This window comes from Anarrhichthys ocellatus, unplaced genomic scaffold (genome assembly GCF_004355925.1).
Source record: "Anarrhichthys ocellatus isolate YVR2014 unplaced genomic scaffold, GSC_Weel_1.0 scaffold1049, whole genome shotgun sequence".
Taxonomy (NCBI): Eukaryota; Metazoa; Chordata; class Actinopteri; order Perciformes; family Anarhichadidae; genus Anarrhichthys; species Anarrhichthys ocellatus.
The window spans coordinates 1-12,421 of NW_022281023.1; the positions used below are offsets into that span (position 1 = coordinate 1).

The 12,421-nt window shown below is 42.1% G+C and overlaps 1 long non-coding RNA gene across 2 annotated transcripts; it reads right to left on the reverse strand.

Annotated features, from left to right (window-relative positions):
* Nucleotides 1-7: 7 nt before the first annotated feature.
* Nucleotides 8-12,117, reverse strand: LOC116377232 (uncharacterized). 2 transcript variants are annotated; one of them, XR_004212183.1, is made up of 4 exons: nt 11,812-12,117; nt 11,573-11,637; nt 6,708-6,786; nt 8-4,222 (listed from the first exon to the last, which is right to left on the reverse strand). It is a non-coding gene; the product is annotated as an uncharacterized LOC116377232 (long non-coding RNA). The 2 variants fall into 2 exon arrangements; XR_004212182.1 differs by having other exon boundaries at nt 8-6,786.
* Nucleotides 12,118-12,421: the final 304 nt, after the last annotated feature.

Sequence of the window (12,421 nt, forward strand, 5' to 3'; positions counted from 1 at the left end):
AGCAATAGACCAACTAGTGTGTGTGTGTGTGTGTGTGTGTGTGTGTGAGTCTAGCCAGTCTGGTATATCTTCAAATGAGATCAGTGCTTATTGACTGAACTCTCTTATCTCTAATCTGTGGGGTAAATTGCCTCGGTTGCTGCTTCTCTTCTCGGTCCCCTTTCTTCCTGCGCTACTGACTCCCCTCTTTACGATCCCATCAGACACAGCAGGCACAGATGCTATTTACTGGTGGGGGAGTTTGTGTGTGTGTGTGTGTGTGAGTGACTGGATGAGAGTGAGTGAGATTGGTGTATAACTGAATGCTTGGGTGTATTAGGGAGAGTTGCCTGTGCTGCTCTTAGCGTATGTCTCCTAAGCATGTTTGAGTGTGTACACATTGACAACATTCATCTGGCTGATATCAGCCTCATGTTAAAGATTCACTTCTGAGTTTTGTAAGTGTCCAATAACACATCAGAATTTCCTCCCGGTAAATTGACATTTTAAAATGATTATGAAAGATTATAATTATTTATTTATTTTGACCTCACTGTTCCTGTTTTTTTCAGTCACACACAGCACATCAACATGACTGACATGTATGTTTGCTGTAGTATCACTGTACAGTAGTGACATTAATAAACTGATCTCTATTCACACTCTTCTAAATGTGCCATCTGAATGCTACTTAGTATTTGCTCTTATTTGCATTTAACAGTCAACTGGGCAAAAAATGTGTTGAGTAATGGAAATATTGTTTGAACTACAACAAAGATAACTCACACTGAGTCACACGTCACATCAACAGCTAGTTAACTAACGATAACGTGAATAAGTGACGGTGTCGATTTGATGCTGTTAATGCCACACTGTGGAGTTTCTGGCCACTGGCGCTGCTACAGATCAATGTTTAGATAAGCAGACTCCCATTTTGTATCCCGTTAAATATATTTCACACCAACTCAGATTAACAGAGCTTTCTTTGGACAGCTGTGGGCCTGTTTTACTAAACTTGCAACTAACTTGCAACACAAGATAATTTCCTCTTGCGTTCATTTTGACCGCTTTTGCTTATCAAAATAACCATCATACTTGTGTTCCATGTAGAGGAATGTACAACTCGCTAACTTATCTACAATTTGCGACTGACAACCATTTGTGAAACGAGCCACTTGCACTATTTGCGATCACAAGCAATCAGGACTTGGAAATTCTATTGTGAAATATGCCAAGGGCTGGCTATCGGTAAGGTATCGACTGAAAACCCTGTACCAAGCAGCAAAAAAACTTCTCCAGTCAAATGTTACCTGCATTCTGTGCCCAGAAAAAACTACTATCATTAACAGTATTATCAGTGGTAACATCAGCATCAGTACTGACAGAGCTGACAGTTTAAATATGGGGAGCGGAGGGTGGTGCTACTTTTCCGTGACAATGCGGTCCTGCTACCACGGGTTGGGGGGGCGTTGCTATTAGCTTTTAAATGGGCATCGCAACCTTTTCTGGCCCATGATCTCATTTATCAATTCTTAAAATCCCTGTCATTACAGATTTATCCTCGTGTCATGTGGATTTCAGCGGCACACGTTCTATTCTACTTCCAAGATTATATTGAAAACATGAAATGCATCCATCTAATTACAAAACAAATATCGTAATCTGTCTTCATCATCCTGTACTGAGCCAGGGTTGTAAAACCCTTCCCTACCGGTTACATTACGGTTAGCTGGGGTTTTGATGCAGGTTGGAGGTTATTAGGTTGAGCAGACTTATCAAGCTGCTTCTCTACACCAGCCTGACAACCTCATTAAAACACACTATACCTGGGAGGGGGGTCACCTTGAGAGTCAATCTCCCGGCAGAGAACGAGAGGAAAACTAGTCCAGACTGCAGCTGATACTAAAGACTTTTAACTACAATGACTGACCTGAGCATCTCTCCTCTGGCTTCACTGCTCTTTTTGCTGCTTCTTTCTCTTTTATTGGTCTTGAATTAGAGGTCTGGGTGACAACTCATCCCACTGAAAACTAATCAAATTGAGAGATCTTGTGTTTGCATTAAGGATCTTATATTTCCTTCTTTTACTTGACATCCAATAAGATGGTCTGAGGCCGTTTTGTTGTGGGTGAAGGGGAACATCACAGATTGTTGTCTGTCAGAGAGAAGACGCATGCCTGGAGACAGGGAGGAATTGATACTAAGCTGCGCTAGAGTTTCCATTTCAGCCACTCTATACCCAAACACTCAAATCGCTCTCCGTGCTAACAGAATCAACTTGTGTGCTCACAGGTACCCGCCAGGTGACCTGCAAAAAAATAAATTGGCGGATGGTATTTTGATTATATTTAATTTCCGGGTTCTGTTCTGGAACATGTTGGTTGGATCGCTGGTGTTGGATGATAAATATAGGCTATTAAATAAAATGAAAATAACAATCAATATTTTGAAAATAAGCAAAAAATAACCATTTAAATTATATTTCCATAATTCCCTTCATTTTAAAATGTATTATCTTAGTTTCAAATGTATAAAAAGGCCCAAAATTATCACTTTAAATGGGCAGCCTAAACCAGCCTATACCAGATATCAGTTCGGGGCAAGGATCTCGATGAGTTGGGTCGGGGGGGGGAGCGGGTCCTGAACACCAGACACGTGCAAGTATCTTAGTAAACATGTCTTTTGTTTTCAGAGGTAATTGATGAGCTGGTCAACATGTGTGGGGGGTCAACATGCGTGGGGAGACAACGCACAGTAATGGCACATTTGTTCAAATTTCCTGTGTTGAATCTAATTCTCGACTTCCCACCTAGCTACATCCAAGAGAAAAACTGTGACAGAAACGTTTTGATGGACATATGTGTCGAGGTTATTGTAAGTCAACTTACTGAACTATCAAAAAGACAAATGTATTTGATCAATGTGATATAAACGTAACTGATCATAGCCACTGTTATTACAGCTTCCATGTCCACTGAAAGGAAATGCACTTCAGTTTGATCATCAGAATAGTGTAGATCAAACCATAGCTTTATATATTGGTAGCAAAGTGTTAATATTAATAGGAAATATTGAACTTAACCTGCTAAACTATGCTGGCTAAATGCGACAAATGTAGCTTTGAGATGGTATTAAAATGTGTTTGCAAGTATTAACTAAATGCAAGAGGATCACACCCTCCCATCTGTTCACTAAGGGGTCAAACATACTTGTCAGTATTCCTCCATATGCATATTGAGCAACTGTGGGATTATTGCTTAGCGTGAGCAGGACGTGACCAGACATGAAACAGAAATAATGTGGTTTTCTCCTTTAAAGCCATTCAGCAGTAATGGGATACCTCCTGCCTCTGGCCCTGTGCCAACGATCAATGGGCTCTAACACACTGCGTCCTATTTTTGCAATGGCTGTCATAGCTCTTGCTTCACACCCTGCTAATACATCACTTCCTCCTGCGTTGAGATTCAGTAATACATCACGCTCTTCCTCTCACCTTCTGGGTTTCATAATGCATCACTTCCTGGTAGCGATTTGTTGCAGTTTCACCCCCTTTGGGCTGAGCAGCTCTAAATCCCATTAAGCCGGTCTGAAACTCAGCTCCAGTTAGATTGGAGCCAGTTCTCTGAGGGGGTGGAATGGCCGTATCATTTACTTAATAAATCCAATCTGAAATGTGTTGCTCAAACTGTAATTGCTGAACATTAGTGCTTTTAATGTATAAGGGGAAAATGACTAATTGAAACAATGAAGGTAGAGAAATTAAATGGGATTAAAACTAGCGCAGAAGGCCACCCTGAAACAGCGGAGTTGCGGACCAATATTTTGTAGAGGAAGAGAGTGAGACGGAGGGAGACTAAAAGCTTCCCATTTCTACTCTTTCCCTCCTTTGTCTACATTGAATGTTGTCTTTTTTTTTTTTTACCACTGCACACATGGCAATACAAATACATTTAAGTCAACACAGAGTAACAAAATGTTCTTTTCCAAAATAAGTACATTACATCAATAAATGACAATGTGTACAATAGGGAAGCAACTTCAGAGTGATTCTGGAGTTTCAGGGTCACATGTGCCACTTGGAAGCATTTTGTTTTTAGTTTTCCATGAAGAGGGTGAAGATGGTTATTAAGTCATTTCATTTGTTGCTGTTTTTGTGTCTGTTTTGCGGGGAAGGAAAGGGGACGTGCCTCTCTCTTTTCTAGTAGGGAGTGAAGCGACTGCACCCTCCTCTGTAAAGGCTAGCCTGCAACATCAAAGATGAAAAAGCTCCAATCAGTATTCAACGTAGAACCTTTGTATTATTAATATTAAAATGAACTTCTCTCTTTCCTCCAAAGAAACGCTCCTCCCTTTTTCCACTTGTCTTTTGTTTAATTGAGGAAATTTTGTGCACAAGGTAGTTGTGGAAAGAATAGGATTGTGTGTATGTGGTTGTTGCATGTACTTGAGCGTGGATTTCTAAGTTCGTTTTTCATTTTGATTCTTGATAGCATTCAACCCAGCAGTGAACAAAGACAACAAAATGACCACAAGTAAGTGACTGAATCACTAACAGTTGCTGTCATCTGTGGCCAGAAAGTCTGTTTGTACAAGAAGTGGCCAAACACGTCTGAGGTGAGACGAACACGAGACAACCGTCATTGCTATTTAACAAGCTGTGAATTCACAACCAAATAATAACAATACGTAATTGCTCCTTGAGCCATCCTGGCTTGTCTTTTACTGTATACACAGTAGATCAACCAGGAATAAAAGCAAAGACATTTTATGTTCCGATACAATATTTTCCATACGATACCGATCCGATACCTGAACTTGCATATCAGACGATACCGATCCAATACCAGTGTGTTCAAAACATGTTGCCCTTTAACTGGTGGGATTTTCCAGTGTAAAATATTGCCAAATTTCTGACATTTTGCTAGCTCTGGCCAACGTTACACTCTCCACTAGCACCTGCTTAATGGACACTGTACATGCTGTGTTTCACTCTCAACAGAGATGAGAAAGAAGTGAGACGGCTCACTCGTTGCTTCCATCATCCATTTCAGATGCAGCCATCTTTTTTTCCAGAGCTGATGATGTAAGTAGCTAACGAGTGAGCCATCTCGCTTCCTTCTCACCCTTCTTGAGAGTTGCACAGAGTTGGTGATGTGTTGTTCCTGTGTAGTGTAACCTGATAAACCATACGATAATATTATATCAGATTGGTGCATAAACTCGCATACTCGCCAATACCTGATCCAGCATTTCAGGCTCCATCAGAGGCATCTACTGTGCTGTTATTCGTATCAGAACAACCTTTTTACAGACAAAACCACCATGGTTTCCTCATTCTGTTTCCCAATGTGTAGTGAAATAGAAACTGAGGGAAAATTGTGTCTGTATCTCTCTCCATGTTCTCTGTTCAGACCAACCTAATAGCAGACGAGAATGGATATATTACAATTACAACTTTCCACAATATTTGTGACTATGCATGGTTGTCGGATGAAGATCGATGATGATTCTCATCTAAAGAAAAAGTGTTCTCCAACCAATAATTCTGACTTTATCAGTCACATCATTATTACCTTACCTTGTTTGGGGCTTAAGTTCAGAATGTGAGGCATGACAAAGTTTAAGATCAATGGAGTGTTATGTCTTTATTTTATTGAGAATTAGGAATAAACATTGGTAGTGAGGGGTTTGGATATGGGAGAGTGGGGGAAAAGGGAGGAGTAATTTGAAGACAAAAGAGAAGAACGTGTAGAGTAATAAGGAGAAAAACAGAGGCCACTGTTTTATTTAAGTAAATGAAGAGGAAAAAAATGTCGTAATTAATGAAGGCTTTTAGCTAGCAGCTGCACTAGGGAGGAATGGGGGCAGTTTGGGGGACACATAGGGGAGGTGTTGGCGCTTTCGATCTCCGTCATCACAAGCACGTCAGCAATCAGCATCAACCCTCATCTCATCTGTCCAAGACGCTGCACCGAGCAGCTGCTCCGGCTGCAGCCGGTTTGCTACCAAGAACTTTAATTCTCCTTCTCCTCCTTTTCTGCTCTATCTTTCTCTCCTACTTTAATCTCCCACGGCACGTCGAAGCATTTACTAGATGGTCGTTAATCTTTGGAGGAAGTCCCTGCCCACACCCACGAAAGAAAACAAATTGTGCTCTCAGTTTCTCCCCATCTTCTGGGGTGCTCTATTTCTTTCTTTGGAAAGGCCTTTTTTTTCATCTTTGATGTTAGCTGCAAAGCTAGCTAAAAACAAACATTAACCATTCGACTCTCCCCCTTGCAAAATTTGAAGAGAATGTTTTCAGTGGGGAGGAATCCTCAGTCTCGATTGGATTTCAAACAAGGAGCTTTCAGCCAATGAAATTGAATGGGGACTCTGAGAATAAGAAAATGTCCCTTTTTCATTTACTGAAGTGGCAAAGATGCACATACAACATTAGAATGGGTCTCTCAGAGGGAAACACAACTCACAGGAACAAGGCGAAGAGTAAACATTTTGCAAAGATCTTTCTAGATTATTAACAAAGCCTGTCAGCAAATTATTTGATCGAGTTATTTATTTACTGTTAGTAATTCAGTTCATATGAATAGTTTTGTAAAATAAACATCCATGTGTGCAGGTGTGTCATACAGTGAGGTATCAGAGACAACAGAGTGAGGATGCTGTAGCTGTTCATCATGATAGCACATACATTAAGTCAGCAGCTAGGAAACAGGGAACAGACTCACCATAGTGCCCACACTGTATGTGGCTGCAGGACCAATCGTATGGTGATATGGGTCCGCTGTTGCATAGACTCTGCCATAACTATAGAGGAGAAAACAGGCACAAACAGTGTTTACTGTGACAATTGAGTAGAAAACCGTAAGTCTGACAGCTTCTCCAAGATGTTCACCAGACAAATGAAGCTAAACACAATCTTTGAATATATTGCAAACATCAGGGCCTGCATTAATCAAGAATGACAGTATCCCTCCAGGACAGCAGCTCTCAATCTTTTCCAGTCGCGACCCCCCTGAATAATCAGGTTGGTGTCTCATAAAATGTCTGCACCTCCTTAGCCCCACATGTATATGCTGGCAAGTGATTTGATGCTTTTTGGTGTCTATACATTTGGGTATGTGATTACTGTAAGCCCCACAGCTAAGCAAGTGGGCGCTTGTTCTGTGAAATGGGGAAATGAGTATGGCTTAATTAAGGAGTGCTTGCGTGGGAGCAGTCCGTGGTACCGAAACCGAGCCGATGAGATCAGTAGACAGACAGATGGAGAGAACACGTCACGCCGCGGTTTCTTAGCCTGCTTGTTGTAGTAAATAGAACTTTCAGCTATAATTATTTTTCCTCCCACAGACAGACAGAAGGGAGACAACAGGGAAGTGTGAGAAAAATCTAAATATATCACTGTTACAGGCGATGTAATGTAAAGAACTACCATCTGGCGACCCCCAGAAACCTCCAGGGTATTTAGATAATTCCTAACTCAGATAATGACCTCGAATAGGTGAACCAGCCATGTCGAAAAGATATACAGTATGTTTAAAAGGCGGAGTTTTTTTCATCTGATCAGTAAAACAAACAGAATATAACTTTTCTTCATATTAGATTCAATGTTATAAGCAGCCTACAATTTCCAGAACAATACAAACATTTCGGTTCCCTCCTGTGGCTCAAAGGTTCACTGCGGACATACATCATAAATAAAAGACTATGGAAGAAATTGTGCAATGTTATTTGGCAGCCCAAATAAAATCTCCAGTGTTTGGGAATGGCTGTGCTAGAGCACCTTGTGGGCAGATTAGAGCTGTGGGCTCTTTTTGACCTCTGGTTCTCCCACTATCTTTGAATTGTGTGTGTGTGTGTGTGTGTTCACTTGTTACCTTTAAGAACCCTTCAGGTACACACAGTGGACACCACACCAGCAGACTACTCATGACAGCATTATTAGAATTAGTGCCATATATACCATTCATCCCTCTGCTGTAATAGCACCCACCCCATGTGATGTGTGTCAAACAGTTTGTGGTAATTACATCTTTTTATAAAAGGAATATGCACCAGGGAAGCTTAACATTGAATTAAATAATAAAGGCTATAGATCCAAGCTGGTGTCGAGGGTCATGCATCCACACCCACCTCCATGTGGTTAAACAGTTCCAGAAACAGTTCTGGGTGAGTGATTACAATCCAAACATTGTGAAATTAGTTATAATGCTACATTTATTTAAACAAGCTCATTGATATTTTTAGAGATTCTATATTTTATTTCCATCTCTTAGTGTGGACGTATGTAATCCTGTATTCATCTCCTAACAGTTAGTGTAGGTTAAGCTTGGCATCTCTGGAGGAAGTTTCCGTATATGAGGCAGTAGATTCATTTTGACTTATTCTCCAAACATAAAACCATATGGATTCTTTGAACCAGTACAAATCAAAAGGGAATTTAATCAGTTGAGAAATACTCTGTTAATTGTTTCCTCCTTCCCCAACTCCAACCACCAGGCATAAATCTTGTGCATGTTGGCTTTGATTGAATAGGTTTGATAATGGATAGGGAGTGCCAACCAACCACAATGAGTATGCATGAGACACATAAGGTATTGGGTCGTCGATTTTAACTGGGGTCCGGAGGAGAGATCTATAATCATTTCCTCCTCTCACTCATGCTAAGAACAGGCCTATGGGATGAAAAAGCAATCGATGTGTCCCTATAAATGTACGTTGTAAAGGTGAGAGTGTGTGATTGCAATGATTTGTTTTACCCGTTTCAATTTATGAGAAAAAGGGGACAAGTGTTTTATCTTCCAGATGATGGGGAGGGATTGCAATAAAAGTAACGTCAGCTGGAGAAGGAAAAAAGAGAGAGAAAGATAAGAAAATAAATGGGCAGAGTGATAAGAGTAGTAGATGGCTGAAGGGAGGGAGAAATGAGATTATAAATAAAGAGAAACATGAGAAAAATCATCTTTCGTGGTGTGGAAACAGAGACGGACGGCATAGGGGGAGGAAAAGCAAATATAGGACTGTACAGAGAAAACATATCTAGAAGCAGGAACCTAAAAGAAAGAAGGAAATCATTTTTGAGAGAGATATAGCACATTTGGTTTCCCATACCCTCCCCCCTTCTATGCCATCTTCTTCTTCACCTCCTTCTCTCCTCCTCCCCTCTCTGTGCCCCCTGACTGCCATCTCCCCCTGTATCTCTGTCTGTCTCCTGGGGCTTATATTCCAGTCTTTTCACCAGCACTGGCTTGGAACTAATCCCCTCCCTCAACGCTCCTCTCCTCTCTCATTCCCCCCTCCTTCATCCCTCTTTCTCTGATGCCACCAGACCGCTTTATTTATATTCCTCTCTTCCTGTCTAGTTTGTTTATTCTCCTCGAAGAGTAAAGGGAAGCTAACGTAGGTCTGGAGGGCAAAGATAAGAGTGCACTGCTATGTGTGAGACTATGTGTTACAGAGGGAGACCTTAGGAAAGAATAGTAGTGTAGTGTACATGGGAGGAGGAAGGGAGGAAGGGAGGAAGTAGGGGTAGTGTCTAGGGCTGCATTAATGATTAATTAGCTGATTAATCGCTATCAGTGTTTGATCAGTCTCTGTCCAATCTAACAGATTTATGGAATCCCTCTTTCCTGTGAAAGGGTATATGACATATGTTCCTAAATAAACACAAATACATGTCCATGATTTCCATGATTACAGTGCTATTGCAGCATGACTTTTCATGGTATAGATACAAACAGTAAAATAGTACCGTTTTGTTACAGTGAACAGGTGAACCCCTACCGACGCAGAGTCTCCAGGCTGTGGCTGTTAAAGGCTTGTGTCAGTGAGAGCAGATGGAAGATGACGAGGAGAATTTCATGGTCAATCCTGATTGCATTTTGCCTCTTCTTGCCTGGTCTCAAGTGTAGCCAGTGGCAGCCTAATGTGTGTGTGTGTGCAGACAGAATAGAAGCAGGGTCTCTCAGTCCCCAGTCCCGTCTGTAAAAGGCCCCTCTTATCCCACAATGAACTCCTCCACCACACCCCAGCCTCTTCCCCATCTCCCCTCAACTCTGCCTCACCTCCACCTCAACGCCTGGGCTTCCCTTTAAATCTGGAGAGCTTAAAAAATAGAATGAGGAGGACACAGATCTGAGACGGGGGGCGATATACTGCAGCCAGGGAGAGAGGGTGAATAACGATGAGAAAGAAGAGAAAAAGAAAGGGAGTGAAATAAGTCTGGTGAAGAGAGAGACGTGCCCCCTCACCTGCTTCGCTCCTCTCTGCCTTGTTCATAATCCTCCGAGTGCACCGCTCGCTCCCTGCCTCTGATAAATCTTACATTATCGGAGGCCTACAGGCTCCTGCTGTGGCTGTTTCTTATCGGCCCTGACATGCTCAATCTCCCTAAGATTAGCTCCCCAAGCACCGTCATGCACACACACACACACACCTACTGTAGACAGCAGTGGAAGCGGGTGCACACAACATGCACACACACACACACACACACACATGTTTTTCTAAAAACACATATCACTTTTGATCTGGAGGAATCACAGCAGACTGCAGCTGAGCAGCAGCTCTGGGCAGGGAGGTACCAGGCTCGGGAGTTTCAGGGACAGGCAGCTCCAAGGGGAATGACAATTGAAGGATGGAATGGATCAAACTGCTCTCTCCTGCCTCACATAGACTGCTCCACAGCCCCGTGGCACCATGTTAAATCCTCTTTAGTTCTGCTCATCATCTGTCCAGGTGAGCTTCTGTGGAGTTTGTCGGGCTGCATACAGTGTGAGAGCATCTACTCCTGTGGCCCGTATCACAAGGCAACATGAATGGCCCAGCCAGCTGTCTTATCTCAGGCTTTCCAGCATGACAAAGCTGGCTCACTGTTAACTGAGGTAGATCACCAAGGTAACATGTGCTGAGCAGGTCAAGTTCAGAGGACCAGATCAAAACTTGTCAACAGCTCGACTACTGACCAATCAGATCGCTGGACAAATTCCCTCATCATTGTGGATCCCAACATGAACAAAGTATTGAGTTTACAACAAAGAGCAATACATTTTCTATAGATCAGTAACATCTATATGTCCATGTTGGGGTTAAAACAGGACTCCAGGAGGTCATATTTAATTGGTTAATCGTGACTGGAGAATAATACATGGAAACACCACATCGTCCAGTGAACACTCATTTCTAGCATTTCTGTTATCCCTACTATTTCGACAACTTCTTCTATTCTAAAGAACTTTTCGAACCGGAGGCATGAAGAATAAAGGATAATGCAAAGTACTCGTCTAACACAAGGAGTGGATCTGGTCTCAGCTGCCTCTGTCAAGGTTGAAAGAAGTAATAAAGTCTGCCGCCTTGGTTCGGACTCTGTGTTGTTGTTTCATAAATATATGCGCAGCTCAACCCGTTCTGAGATTATAACAGCATATATGTATATATAATTATGTATACATTACTATTATAACATTTCTTTCAACTGAGACATCGTCCATTAAAACGTGTGTTTTTTAGGCCGGTATGATCATGATTATTTACAATGCAGTGTAAAGAGAGTACCTTATCGTGACCCTCAGAAGGAAGAAGGCTGCCAACATACCTGTCACTGTATGCAGCTGCAGCAGTACCAGCTGGCTGGGCATATCTGTAAGCTGCATACCCTCCCTGAGGAGAGACAGAGGACTTCAATACCACCTCAAACCAACATCCAGGTACAGTACAACTGAGTGACGTTGAAGCATTGAATTAAATGCTGAAGACACATTATTTTCTTGACTGATCACAGTGAAAGACTCCTTGGGTATAAATCAAAATACATATTAATAGATTTTGACTTACATATATTTCCGCTCCATAAAAGCCGTCCTGGTAGACCACACTGTTGATAGAAGATGTCACACATGAGACATTTTTATTTTTATTTATTTTAGCATTGAAGTAAACTGAGCTTGGTATGGCATTTTAGTTAAGGATCTCGAAAAGTTACTACAAGGAACTTTCATTTTGGCGGTCCCTGTGGACAAAAGCAGCAGTGTTTACGAGCACCCGACTCCCGTTAGAAAACCTCTCATTTTTCAGCACCAGATTCTAACAATCTGTCCCGCTCAGTCCTGGTTCTGGTTCCCCCATGCCTCCCTTCCCTCCAGCGGGCCCAGCAATACAGCCTCGGTCTCCAGCAGCGTGGTGTCAGTGTTGGCTCCCAGCAGAGCAGCGAGGAGAAGCTCTGCTCCTGGAGGAGGAGGAGACGCTGCTGTCGGGCGCTGAGCTCTCCTCCTTGTAGTCTGAGCTGAGGCAGTTTGTGGTGAACCTGCACAATTATTTCTGATTTTGTGCTGTATCCGACACGGTGGCACCAAATGCAAGCATTAGGAATAACTATGTACAAAAAGACAATCTTCTCTCTAATGGTCTCGTTCACACTGAGACTGATTCATAACCAGTTAAAAGT